This window comes from Lissotriton helveticus, chromosome 4_1, assembly GCF_964261635.1.
Source record: "Lissotriton helveticus chromosome 4_1, aLisHel1.1, whole genome shotgun sequence".
Taxonomy (NCBI): Eukaryota; Metazoa; Chordata; class Amphibia; order Caudata; family Salamandridae; genus Lissotriton; species Lissotriton helveticus.
The window spans coordinates 1,970,638,353-1,970,652,202 of record NC_136063.1 but is presented as its reverse complement, the minus strand read 5'-3'; positions in this window follow the sequence as shown (position 1 = coordinate 1,970,652,202).

Sequence of the window (13,850 nt, the reverse complement as noted above, 5' to 3'; positions counted from 1 at the left end):
CAGGGTAATTCACCAGATACACACTAAAAGATAAAATGTGCTCACCCTCTCATAACTTGGCACAGAGCAGACAGGCTTATCTAATGAGGCCATGTGTAAAGTATTTGTGCAACATGCACACACAGTGATACAATGAAAACACCACAAAAATGCACCACACAGGTTTAGAAACATAGATTATATTTATGAGTAAAACTAGAACAAAATGGCAAACATCCAATAAGTTGAACTGGATTTATGAATTTTTAAAGAGTAATTCAAAATGAGTGCTTAGAAACATATAGCACTTAAGGGTTACTTGAGGGCGCTCTCAATCGGGATAAATTTAAAAGTCAGGCCGACCATGATAGAGGGAAGACAGCTACAGGACTCACTCAGGTCCACTTTTGATGAAGTAAGCGTCGACGTCGCGATTCAATGTGTCGATTGCTATCTGCACAGGCATCAAAGACTTAGTCAGCGAACCCCATTATGATGCAGCCAATGCATTGTCTGTCATCATCAAGCTGTGCAGTGCTTTGAAGTGATGTCATTGATCAGCTCCAGCGTTGGCATCAATGGACAATGTGTCGGTTCCAATCAGCACAAAGTCATAACTGTGTTTATTTGGATGGTTCCGTACAGCAGAAGTCAAGTTTCAAGGGTGCAGTACAGGACTGGCATTGCTTGGCTGGGTAGGATTCACAGATAGCAGAGTCAAGGTGCTGTTGCAGGGATCAAGGAAGTATTTGATGGCCCTGAGGTGTGAGAACAGGGGGAAAGACAGTAAGCTTTTGGACTAACTCTGGGTTCAAGTGAGATGCTTCCAGGGAGGACCTGGCTTGGCAGTTCGGGCTGGACAGTTCCCATGAGGAACAGGGTCTGTTGTGTAGATCCCCCAGGACCGGCACATTTTGGATGACCGAAACTGAGGGCTTGGTGTCCCAACTGCTTCCGGACACCCCCACAGGATATGTCAGCTGTTAGACCAGCTAGCTCTACAGTGCCACTACCACCCCCCTGTATTCTACAGTGGTGTAGGCAGTCTCTGGCAACCACTGAACATGAAAACCCTGATTCCTCAGGGATCACGGAACACCGTACAGTACATTTCGCTCAGACACTAGTGCCTGCTTTCTCTCAGAGAACACACAGGATGGCAATTGGGATGTTTCAATAAGAATGTATTGGTCCAGCGACAGCCTGGTGTAAAACATATGTGCTGCAACAGAAGCATGCAAAAGAGATTGCTAGTACCAATATGGTGAATAGTAGATACATTTCTACCATAGTGCAAATAGGATAAACAGAAACAGTTCAGATAAAAACAGTAGCACTTGCATATTCCTATAATGCAGGCGCTAAGTAATTTGCTTAAATGTACCTAGCCTAACCTGGATATGTAGGTGTATATACGTATAGCTATGTGTATCTGTAGCCAAGAAACCGCCACTGAATAACCAGCCCCTCACTTGATGGTTCTCTGCATCGAGGAAGACAACCTACAAGGGATGTCAGACCCGCTGTGTGTCGAAGATTCGGCATGCCGGTCCAGGATGATTGTTTCAGTCCAGGGAGGACCTGGCTTGGCACTTAGGGCTGTACTGTTCCCATGAGGAATAGGGTCAAGACTGATTTACATATGGCTTGTTCCAAACTGGGCTAGTGAGCAAGAGAACGATGGATTAAATGCAGATCTTTGTGACTAGGGAAGAATGTTTGCATTGTTCAGCATTCCGTCCATCCTTTTTTCCTTTTGCATTTGTCGCCCTAAGTGGTAAGGGTTTGCCCAGACATGGGTCCCGTGCACCACTGAATATCAAGCTAGCCTGTTTGATATGGGGTGCTGCCCCAAAACCCGTCCTAGGATGCTTGTTCTGGTCCAAGAAGGACCTGGCTAGGCAGTTCGTACTGGACTGTTCCCACAAGGAACAGGGCCAAGACTGATTTACATATGTCTGGGTACAAACTGGGGTGGCGTGTTGAGTAAAAGAACGATGGATTAAACCCAGACATTTGTGAATTAGGGTGAATGTTGGCACTCTGTCCATAATTGTGTTCCTTTTCCACTTTCTAAAAGTGGCATTTCTAAAATAGCAATGTTAAGGCCAACTTTACCATTAAAGACAATTTACCATTACCATCCCAAAGATATAAAACTAGTGCAGCTACTAATTACAACCTAAAAGATTATTTAGGATTTCCAAATGCTAACCTATGAGAAGAGTAGGCCTCCCAGGAGTGAACAATTAATGTAGCTGTTTGTCTCTACCAGGACATGTAAAACTTAAAAGGACATGTCCTACATTTTACTTACACAGCACCATGTCCTTAGGGATACATAGGGCCTACCTTAGGGATGACTTATATGTAATAAAAGTGGAGGTTAAGGCTTGGCAAGTGGTATTAAATGTCAAGTTCAAGTGGTAGAAAACTGCACACACAGGATTTACAATGACAGCCCTGAACAGGTTTGAAAGGGGGCTTGTGTGGGAGGCAATCAGTGCTGTGGGCTACAAGCCACGGGTATATAGTATACCACTTTACAAGAGACTTATACTTAAACTATCTATGTCAATTAGACATACACCAACGTCACCATGTTAAGGAGAGAAGTACATTCACTTTACCACTGGATAGCAGTGGCAATGTGCTTGGAGTCCTAAGGCCAACAAAAAGATACAGTAAAAAGTGGCGGTAAGCAGGCAAAAGGTTTGGGGGAAGACCATTCTAAGGATGACAGGTCTAACACACTTCACTTGTTTAAAATGTTTGCACAAATCCATGACTAAGGAAAGTGTTGTCACACAAACTTCTATGAGAGCAGTGCTGGTGTCTGCCTGACAGCCAGCCCCTAAAGGGAGAGGAGGCATCACCTCAAGTTTGCAGTTTGCGCTAAGAAGAGCTGAGAATCTGCTTTGTGACTAGAATCGTTCCTGCTTAGAGAGGGAAGGAGCTAGTCGACCCCGTCAAAAGACTAGACCATCCGTTGGAAGAGGCCCAGAGTGCTTTTGGTTAGAAGGACTCCCAAGAAGGTACACAGATGAACAGAGAAGCCTGGAGTATCCCCTGTGCAAGATGGTCTCCTGGTTGCTCCACAGTTCCTGTCAGGACCTGCTACAGCATCCACAAGGATTGCAGCCCAATAGGGGCTATAACTGTTGTGAGTACTGCAGCAGCCCAATCAAGGCTACTACAGCAGTAAGACTCCAGCAGCCCAATTGGGGTTACAAATGCCATGATGACTGAAGAGGTCTCTTTGAGGCTTCAACCAGTGCTCTAGTTGTAAAATAAAATAAGTGCCAAGGTCCAAGGTAATATTTGGGAATCCATTGTGTCTAGCCCTACCTCTTGCTCATGTCAGCCCGGCCTGAGGACAAGCGTTTTCACTATCTATTAACATCCCACTTAAAGACACTTGTTTACTTTTGTAGGCCATCTCATACACTAATAACAAAATGGGTGTATTAGTTTTATTATTTTTTCAAAACTATGTTGAATGGCTAAACACTCTACCAATTTACTCCATTAAAATATAGACAGCAGCAACATCATATTGTAGACAGTTATAAATAAGTGCCGGTGTTTATGTGTATGTACCGATGCCGAGTACACGTGAATACTTGCACAAATTAAGCACTGTCTATAAATCATGTGAAGGTCTCAGTGGCACTATCACAGGTGCAGCTGCAATTAAGATCACAGAAGCCTAATGGAGGCTATAACTGCCATAAGGTGCATGATAGCACAAGGCCCAGTTACAGCTATAACTGTAGTAGTGCCTGAATCCTCCCAGTCGGTAAGGCCTCTGCTTACTCGGTTTCGCATATGCTTGGTTGGGGTTTGCAAGAATTTTGAAATGGGTGAATACAATGTCAATGATTACTGTGATGTGTACTTGGGGCACTGAAAATGACCAAAACCAATGGTCAGGAGCTGGTCTGGACATTCATATTGTAAAAAAACATTGACAAATTTAAGACGGAAACACCTCACATCCCCGTGTTAGGTGTGCTCAATTATAGGAAGGAGTTCTTCCTGTTCAGCCACAGTAATGGACAAGTCATGACTGCCAATCTAACCATATAGTAGCCACTTGAGTATTACAGCAGACTGTTGGATTTAGTAATACAGAGCCAATTCCCTTGTGAACAGGCCTTAGCCACAGCAGCCTCTGTGGTTGACAAAAGCACCTCCATTGTGACGGGGGCACCTCTTACCTTGTAGGCAGAGCAGTTGATATTTGCAATCGTACAGAAAGAAAAAAGCATGGTTACTATGCAGAGGGTGTCGGGATATAAACAAATGTTCACCAGGCTGTCATTAAAAATAGTTCAGTGCCATCTGGTGAATCCTGCCTCTTTCCTAGCCCACGAGGTTAGCGAGGGTGAGGATACCCATGATTGTGTGACTTACAACCCAGACAGGACCAGTCAGACTGAAGAAGATCCCATCCCTGATAGCGAGGTGCTGTTTATTTATGAGCCCTCCTCAAAAGACCAGGAGACCAGGGTGAGGCACAAGGGAACAGCCATCAGGCCCTAGTCAAAGCAAAGCAGATAGCCTACGGGTCACCGCTCAACAGACTCTGCCCCCCACCTCTCAGCACAGGCAGCAGAGCTAATAGCATTAATTGAAGTCCTCACCCAGAGCTCAGGGAGAATGGGGACCATACACTCCGACTCTGCATATGTCACCACCACTGTGCACTGAAGCATCAGGAGGTGGAAGAGATGAGGGTTCCTTAGATTATACGGCACCTCCTTCGCATACCGGAATCTCCTGGAGTTGCTGATAGATGTGATAACTTTACCAAAGCTCGTATCCATGGTAAAGTGTACTGCCCAAACGAGGGGCAAAGACTTTGTGTCCCATGTAAATGCGCTAGCAGACGAGATGGCGAAGAGAGCAGCATATGCGATTGGTTCACAAGGGTCACATATGGCCCATGCAGCTTACACTGTAATCTATATGTTCCAGAAGCAAAGGAACCATATTGTTGGGCAGCAAGAAGAATTATGGGATGATAATGCACATATGGGACCTTCAATAGGGCACCTTCACATTGATAAATATATGTACTGGCAGTGCGGCGAGCTTGCCTATGCCTAGCTAGTCCCCGGATGGTGGTGCCTCTGCACCTTTGTGACCATACAAACCCCAGTCCTGGTTATCCCTGAAGAAGAGCTGTCTGAGTTGTTTCAATATCCAGTACAGAAGAAAGCACAGGCTCGAAGGAGAACTTCTCAGTATTTTGGCTGGGCTTAGGACACAGACATTCCAAAAGAATTTAGACTGTTCACAGAAGCTCAAATAAACACCAGAGCGTCAATACCCTTTTCACCATGTAAGCAAACACCTTCTGGTTACAAATAAAAAGGTGGGAGACGATGGATATGATCTGCAATACTGATCTCGTGCTAATCGTTATCAAGGGGAATTGAGAGTCATTTGTCTCATGATGGTGGGAATATTGACATGGGTGAATACAATGTCAATGTTTACTGTGTTGTGTGCAGGCCCGACAACAGCCATAACAATAAATGCAATGTTAATGTACGTCAAAACCAGTGTTCCTCATGCCTGACATCTAGACATATACCCACTGGCCCGACACTAGCTCTCTCTGAGGTTGAGGGCCACCTGTGTCCTTATAAGATACCCACACTTTATTGATTTATATTTGAGATGCTATTTTGGAATGTAAAAATTGTTTTATTGTACCGCATGAACTGTAAAAGAAGAGGCTAAAACTTGGAGAGACTTTGATCAGACACACTCTATTGAGGCTTGAGGGTTGTGTGAACTCACTGTGTAATAAACTCACAATTCCAACTCTGATCCAGCCAGCCTCGGTTTTAAAACCTTATTTCTACCTTTGGTAGTGGTGGCTTTGAGCAGTCAGGCTTTAAAAAAGAAACAAGAGGAACGCATTAAGAAGTAACAAAACAATCAAACAAGAAAGAAACATGACAAGAAAGAAAACCTTCACCGATTTATAAAAATAGATCTTAGTTTTCTGAATTTTATAGTTACTTAAGGAAGCTTTGTCAACTACAGTAGTTAGTGATTAGTTTGAAAACTTTTGGAAAGTTGCATTATGCTACTCCAGCTCGCTTTGGTGAACAACTCTGACAGGGAACAAGTCACAGGGCCAATACGGCTTAGCAGGCAGTTTGTTTACAGTAACAAAAGTCTCCAATCTAGTTCTAGGTTCTATGAGAGAACCGTCATAGACTTCAATGGATACAGGATGCTGAAAATGCTGAAGTATGCTGACGATGCTGATCCAGTGATGGGGTCTTTGTGAAGTCACCCCTCATTCCCCAAATACAGGTCTACAACTTTGGCCACAAGTGTCAATGTCCTTTAAAGTCCTGGTGCAGTACAGCTAAAATCTAGTTCCCACTGGTCTACTGTTCTGAGGTATAGGTGCCAGGGGTGCTCTTTTATGCTCAGTAAGTGCACTTGGGGATACAAAAGTTACTAGCCAGGTGTGGCTGGGTGAGCCATCATGGCGGACGCGAATTAGAATGCTCGGGTTCGCCGTGCCACAACACCATTAAACATCCACTACCATCCCAGTGCAGTGGGACCAAGCGATACCTGGATCACAGGGAACAAAATCTGAAGAAAATTCAGTTGTCTGCGGAACGGAGATGATTGCCGGGTAGGTGCTTCGGCCTTGGGGGTGCCTGGACTGCCCTGGCCTCACAAATACTGGAGCTCTGCTCTACTATCGGCTGCACTCATTGGGAGATGAGGATGGACACCGTGTGGGTGGCTCGACACTAGGAGCTGATGGTGATCCTGAAGCAGGATATCGCCCAACACTGGATTGAATCCACCCCACCTTCAGTGGGAGGGTGGAAGCGTGCTGTAGACAGATGTATTGGATTGTAACTGGCAGTATATTAGGCGCGGGCTGCCAAAAGAGGCATAGTAAAATATGGAAACTGTGTGCGGAATACATGGGTGTTTAGCCTTGCCTTTCATAGATTCCCCGGAACAGGAAATGCAGTCATATAGTCATGATCACACCTAGAACTTGTATTTTTTTTATTATACCGATGATATACTTCAACATTTTTAGTGGAACAGGAGGGGGTGGGGGGATACCTGGTTTGTGCCTTGGTGTTTCACTTGTTCTTTTATGTTATAACTCACCAATATTGAAACTATATGATGCTGTACTATATCTTATTCTTGATGTATGTGCCACTCTGGCCATTCTGTACCATTAATAAAACCCAAATAAAATGTGTTAAAAATTAAGTAAGTTACTTGTCAAAGAGTTAACAGGTCGGCTCCCACTTGATGATGACTTCTTGCAAGGTGTGGCATCTACCTATACCAAATGCAATATTCCACTCACTCCATTCTCTCAATGTATGGAGATTCGTAGCCCACCATCAGGGGTTTGGATACCTGGGGCATATGCTAACAGTAAAACTGGTTTAGCAACTGTTTCCACCTCTCTGTCCCTCACATCAATCTGTCCAGCAGCATATAAAAGCATCTCCTCTTGTTTATGTTCACAATTTGCCCTCCAAAGTTGTCTTCCACTGAAGCTCTCATCTGGGCTCACATACTGTTTGGCCTTCCTGCCAGGGAGAGGTAGTACTTCTTCCCATGGCAGACTCTTTTGTGTTCGGTCCTTAGAGTTGTTTACAACTCTCCCAAGAAATCAGAAGGCTGTCTTGTGGCCAGCTATAATCATTAAAAAAATCATTAAAAACTCGGCGCACTAGAGTGACAACTTTCTAAAGTTGCCATTTGGTCAAAAGTTTAAATTTCGGGCATCAAGTGGGTTTTAATATAACAATTAATTTGATATCCTGAAGTACGAACTTTAGTAGTCCCATTCAGAAGCTATGACGGCTGAGTTGTCAACTTGTAACCCTGTGCTCTCCAATGGGGCTACTGGCCTTTCTACAGCAAAAAAGCTACAGTTCGGCGTTTCTACTGTTAGAACATGTAAAAGAAATACGTTCCACTTTTTATTATACTGCACTCTGCTTTAGGGCTGGATATGCCCGCCTTAGGGGTGACTTAATTAAATTAAAAAGAAATGTCTGGACTCTGTCATTATTTCAAATGTCAAAGTGCATTTAGCAGTCCAAAAACCGCTCTGCCAGCCAGCAATGGCAGCTAGCATTCATGCATACCTTGTCACACTTGTGGTGGCACAATAAGTGCTCTCTGTGAAGGGAATTCAGGGCAAACTATGTTACATTTCAAGTTCTTTTGAGGATTTTATTGCATGTAATCAAAGCATTTTCTGACCCTCCTTCTAATAAAAGGAGGTATTAAATACTTGAGATCATCCCTGAATGTGCTCTCTCAACTGGTGGATGAGGAGGAGATTATGCATGTAGGTGCTTTCTTGAAATCACCAGTGAGAGCTCGCAGTACTAAGTACACCAAATAGATCCACTGTGATAACTTGCACTCTGCACTCTTTGCAGTTTTGGTGGAGGACTGTAATTTTTAACATGTCTAAGTTTTTACGCATCTTTCTATTTTTAAATGCCTATTATATTATGTGTAATTTTATTGTATTGTATTTGTACTTTTATGGATACATTCTGTATTCAAATAACGTTGTTGACATGAAATAACTGAAAGCGCTGTGGTTCATAAGGGATACTTTAACTTACCCTTGCTACTGTTTACATTACAAGTCTGAGACTCATGCTCTCAGGTCAGGTTTTCCCCAACATTCAGTGTTGAGCCCTTTATTGTTTAACTTCTAGTTCCACCCTTTTGTAGATGAAGGGGGGCGGTGTGGTCTTACACTTTTCTCGTATACAGATAACACACAGATTATCTTTATGTCATCATCTGAACAGAACAATGGACCTCAAGACTTAACATTGGGTCTGAAAATGCTACAACCCGCCACTGCAATTAGTTCAAAATGCAGCTGCGAGGTTACTTAACTGACTTCCAAAAATGCCCTCCATCTCCAACCTTCTTCACAAGTTTCATTGGCTGACAATTCCTAACTCTATCAAGTTCCCGAAGTCTTATGCTACATGTTTAAGTCAAAAGCAGGAACATGACTATGGTATATTCAGGATTTGGTGTCACTTTCTCATCCTTCTCGATCTTTCTGATCTATGAATCACTCTCCGTTCAGTGTGCCTAGGTTCCACTTGACTTATATATAAGGGTGTTCCATTTCATATTTGGGCCCAAAACTCTGGAATTCTCTCACAGAGTCACTGAAAAGCTGTACGTCTCTCCTTCCTTTCCACAAAAGTTTTGAGACTTGGCTCTTCTAACTTTTTGCACTCAGGAATCTCTCCCCTACCTGTTCTCCTCCTGGAAACCCCTTGGGCTACCAGCACAGATGATGTAAATAATATTCTTAATTTTATGATAGGGACTTATAAGTAAGTTAACTTATTCCAATTGTGTTTTATCCGATCAGACATGTTTTAAGGCTCGGAGCAGTGACACTGAGGTCTGTTTGGCAGAACTCAGTGCACTTTTAGAGTAAAAAAAAGCAGCATGAGTCAAAAACTCGACACAACTGCTTAACATGTACCTGAATGATCACCCAGATCTCTGAGCAGCATTGAATCCATCATGGCCACCACAAACAAGGCAAACAATGACTGTACGAGGCCTCCAGCCCCGCCCTTTCCAACGCTATGAGCAACTGAACCAGAGTACTTCGTGCGTCTGCCAGTGTTGAAGTCAAGCCCACCAAGTCTGTATTAGTGGAGGAACTATTCTTTGAATTCCTATCCACCACATTTCCAGGGATAAGAACTTCATCAAAACAGTGACATAATTGCACATTTGACATGTAGAGCATCTATAAGCTTTACTCATGCATCTGCCAAATTGACTTGGGGTCAAGCTCATCTACAGAGAAGGGAAAATGGGATGTAGCAAAAATTATAAAGCATGGCCATGATCATTTTCCTGTTTTTAGTTTGAATATTTTAGTATTCTGAACTTGTTTCCCACACACAATCACCCTGAGAAGCCGGTGAATGCTTATCCCCACTACCCTGAGAATCACGTGTGAAAGGGCTGTATTTGGCCAAGGACACCAATGGCAAATGACCATAATGATCACTGCTGAGGCTCAGTAGGCCCTATCTGTCCTGTGCCTCCCCACAAATGGTATCTGACATATGCAAAAGTTACAGTGAAGAGTGTTAAATATAAATTTGTATTTGGACAGATCAAACCCAGTTTGCCATACCTCTTACAGTGAAGTGCAAAAAGCTTGCATATGCATTATTAGGTCTGTTCACAAAATAAATTCTCCAGTTTCACTGGGTCAAAGAATGACCAGCTTATTCAATATTTAATTATAGATCTGTTGCTATTTTTGACCCACTGTGATTGGCTACAAACACATTGATTGTAGCCCAAATTGAAAACCTGATACAATCCCTGGGCTTGCATTCCCAAGCAAGATTTATTTTTTTAAGTAGCCAGTGTTCTTTCTGTAAAGGAACATGTGGCCATATGGAAACATACCTCCTCTCAGTGCCGGCTCACAGAGGTAATGCTGTGGGGTGGAGAGGCTGGGCACTTACCTTGCGCACGCCGCATCGCCGTCTCGGCGATGTGGCAAGCGCAAGGTAAGTGGTTATATTTATTTATGTATTTACTTTAATCTTTGCTGTCATAAGTCAGACTTCACTACCACCCCACCCTGTCTGGCCCCTACCCTGCCTCACCGCCCCACAGTATTACCACTGCCAGCTGCCACTTCCTATTCTTCTCATGTTTCACAATGTAGCCTTGGCTCTCCTAAAATAGAACTCAGAGTCTACCATATATTATACCATTCACAGTACACATAAATCCATCACATGCACAAAACAGTTATGCACCGCATAGGATTATATCCTTTATGTATAGTACCACTCACAGGTACACATATGGCCAGCAGATGCCTATAAGCGGCATGCACTGCAGATTCCTGCATTAACCTTGAATTGTACCATTCACTGACACACATACAGCCAGAACATGTACCCAAACTACATGCAGTTCACTGCTCTACGTACAAAACTGAGGCAATCCATCTCCCAGAGTTTACCTCGAAACCCTGGACGATCATTGCGGTGTCCCCAATGATCTTCCCTCAGCTCCACCCTCTTTAACATGCACATTACCGCCCAGTACAACACTGTCAGATTGCATGGACTCAACATCATCTCCTACACCATAAACACCCAGCTCATACTGTCGCTGTCAGAGCAACCCTCCACCACCAGAGCCAGCTTCTACAGATATATGATGAACGTCACTGACTGAATGAAGGACAACTGTCTCAAGCTCAACACGGACAAGACAAAAGTCCTCATCTTTGTGAACAACACCTTGCCATGGGACGACACATGGTGGTCTGCTGAACTTGCCCCATCGCCTGCCCTGACAGACCATGCCTGCAACTTCAGCACCATCTTGGACAGCAAACTATTTATGAAGAAATAGGTAAACGCAGTCTTATCCGTCTGCCTCTACACCCTACCCTACGCATTCTCCACAAGATCTTCGGGTGCTTCCCAGTCAACACCTAAAGGACCGTGACGCAGGCCCTCATCACCAGCTCGTTGGACTACAGGAACACACCCTATATAGGAATCAGAACACTCCTGCTGAAGGGGCTACAGACAATACAAAACTCAGTGTCAAGACTCAGCTTCAAGCTTCCCAGACAGGCCCACACCACACCCCACCTCATGAAGCTACACTGGCTCCTGATTTATAAGAGTTGCCAGTTCTAGACGTTGACCCATGCATACAAAGCCCTGCTCAATAAAGGACTAGCATACATCAACATACGCATGACCTCTCAATTCAATTCAATTCAATAGAGACTTTATTTCGGTTTTGTTTCACACCATAAAAGTACACATAAGCACAAAAAATTTCAATCTTTAAAAATCATAATCACATAAAAAAGACATATTATACATATTTCATTAGTGGATAAGTAGACAAGATCAACAGTAAAATGAAAATAATACTGGGTTTACGACATGATATAAGATCTTTCAATAATTAAGCTCAGTTTCTTTCAGAGGTATAAAATCACAGATCCAAGCAATTTCTCAGTTTGACAGTTAATTTTAAAAATTCTATTACATGAAGAACACTGTCACTGTGCAAAAGTTGTAAGTGCTGGTCTTATTTGGTTAAAATGTAGTTTTTTTAAAAGAGCAACAAGGTAACAACCTACATAAAAATATAAAATGCAGCATATCCTGTGGAGACTTCCCGTCGCAGCCACAGGGAGCAACAGTTTTATTAAAAATATGCGACTTTGGTCTAATTAAAAGACGATGAAAAATATTAAACCTAAACCTCTTCAACAGAAATTGCTTAATATAGTTGACCCAGGTTTCGTCAGCCATTTTAGCAGCCAAACCCGCAATATTCCACGAGAGAACCAGACATCCAGGTACTAAGTCCTGTGAGTTCACTGCGGGTACAGGTTCACCTAAAGCCACAATGCCCTGGGCCACAGGTACCTCACGTCAATCACACATCTCAAGGCCAGACAGGGCATCGTTTCTATTCTGGGTGTTGACATTGAACCCATGATGGTAGCGACCAGCACTAGTAATCCTGTTGTGGGTTTCAGCCGTGTTTCCGTGCCCGCAAGGATTAACAATATTATATAAAAATTATGTGTCCATAACCAGGGTCTGAGGTTCAAACACCCGCCTAATTACCCCTTGTTGGGGGGGGATTTGCTCAGATGGGCGTAAAAGTACCCCAATGGGCGCACACATATACTGTTCTCATTGTACATTAATGAGGATGCTCTTAGGAGGACAGTTGCCACATGTTGGGGATGTGTAAAATTTACCACAATGCAGTCCCCACTTCCCAGTTTTTTAGACGGGCCTACCCAGTTCACCCTCCTTGCTGCCATTATCTGATCTGAGTAAGAAATAGGAAAGCCACAGCTTTTGTTAAACCAGGCGACTGTCTTGTTTTTCAGTGAGGCGTGAGATTCATCATAGGGTGAGGCAGGATGAGTACCACAAGGTGGAACATTAGTCAATACCGCCACAAACGGTGCACAGTGTGGTGGTAAATTCAAATATCGAATACTCCTAGGGAGCCTTGGCTCTAGTCCACTCCTTGGAGCTGAATTGGGTTGTGTCAACAAAGCAGGTACTACCGGAGCGACTGGTGTACTCAGTACCTCATTCACAGTAGTAGCTGCTATAACAATCTTACGAGTGTTCTGATCAGCTTTACCACTCGTCACCTCCTGCCCTCCTCCCCCAGCCTTGGACCTTACACCGGTGGCTTCAGCCAGGTGTGTAGACAGCAGGCCGCCGAGCCGAGCCACTTCCGTAACCAGGGTGTCTACCTGAGTAGTCAGCGGTTTGATCATCTCCTCTATTTCTGCTTCTAATTTTACCTCTAGATTTTTAATAGGAGATGCAAACTGTTCAACATTTATATTAAGACCACTTTCATTGTTTCCAGTGAACACAAAGGGGTTTATGACAGGGCCATTAGTTTCTTTCCCATCCAAATCCCTTCTTTTTGTGCTGTGTTTCCCCCCCCCCGTTTTTGCTGAACTTTCCTACAGGTTCGCATCGGCCTTATGACAGGCGGAGCTTCTCCTGATTCTTCACTTGACAGGGCGTGTTGGTCTGAATGTACCTCAACACTCACCATAGTGGGCGTCGGCGGATCTACTCTAACCACTCCACTGGTGTTAGCCTCAGCCTCTATGGTCATCCCTTGCGGAGACAACTCTTGCAAATCCTGTATCAGAGTCCCCTTCCCTAAAGATGCACGCCGTTCATTATTACCCTGGCTTACTTTCTTCACTAAATAATTGTCAATGGGGCCGGAGCCTGTGGCAGGGT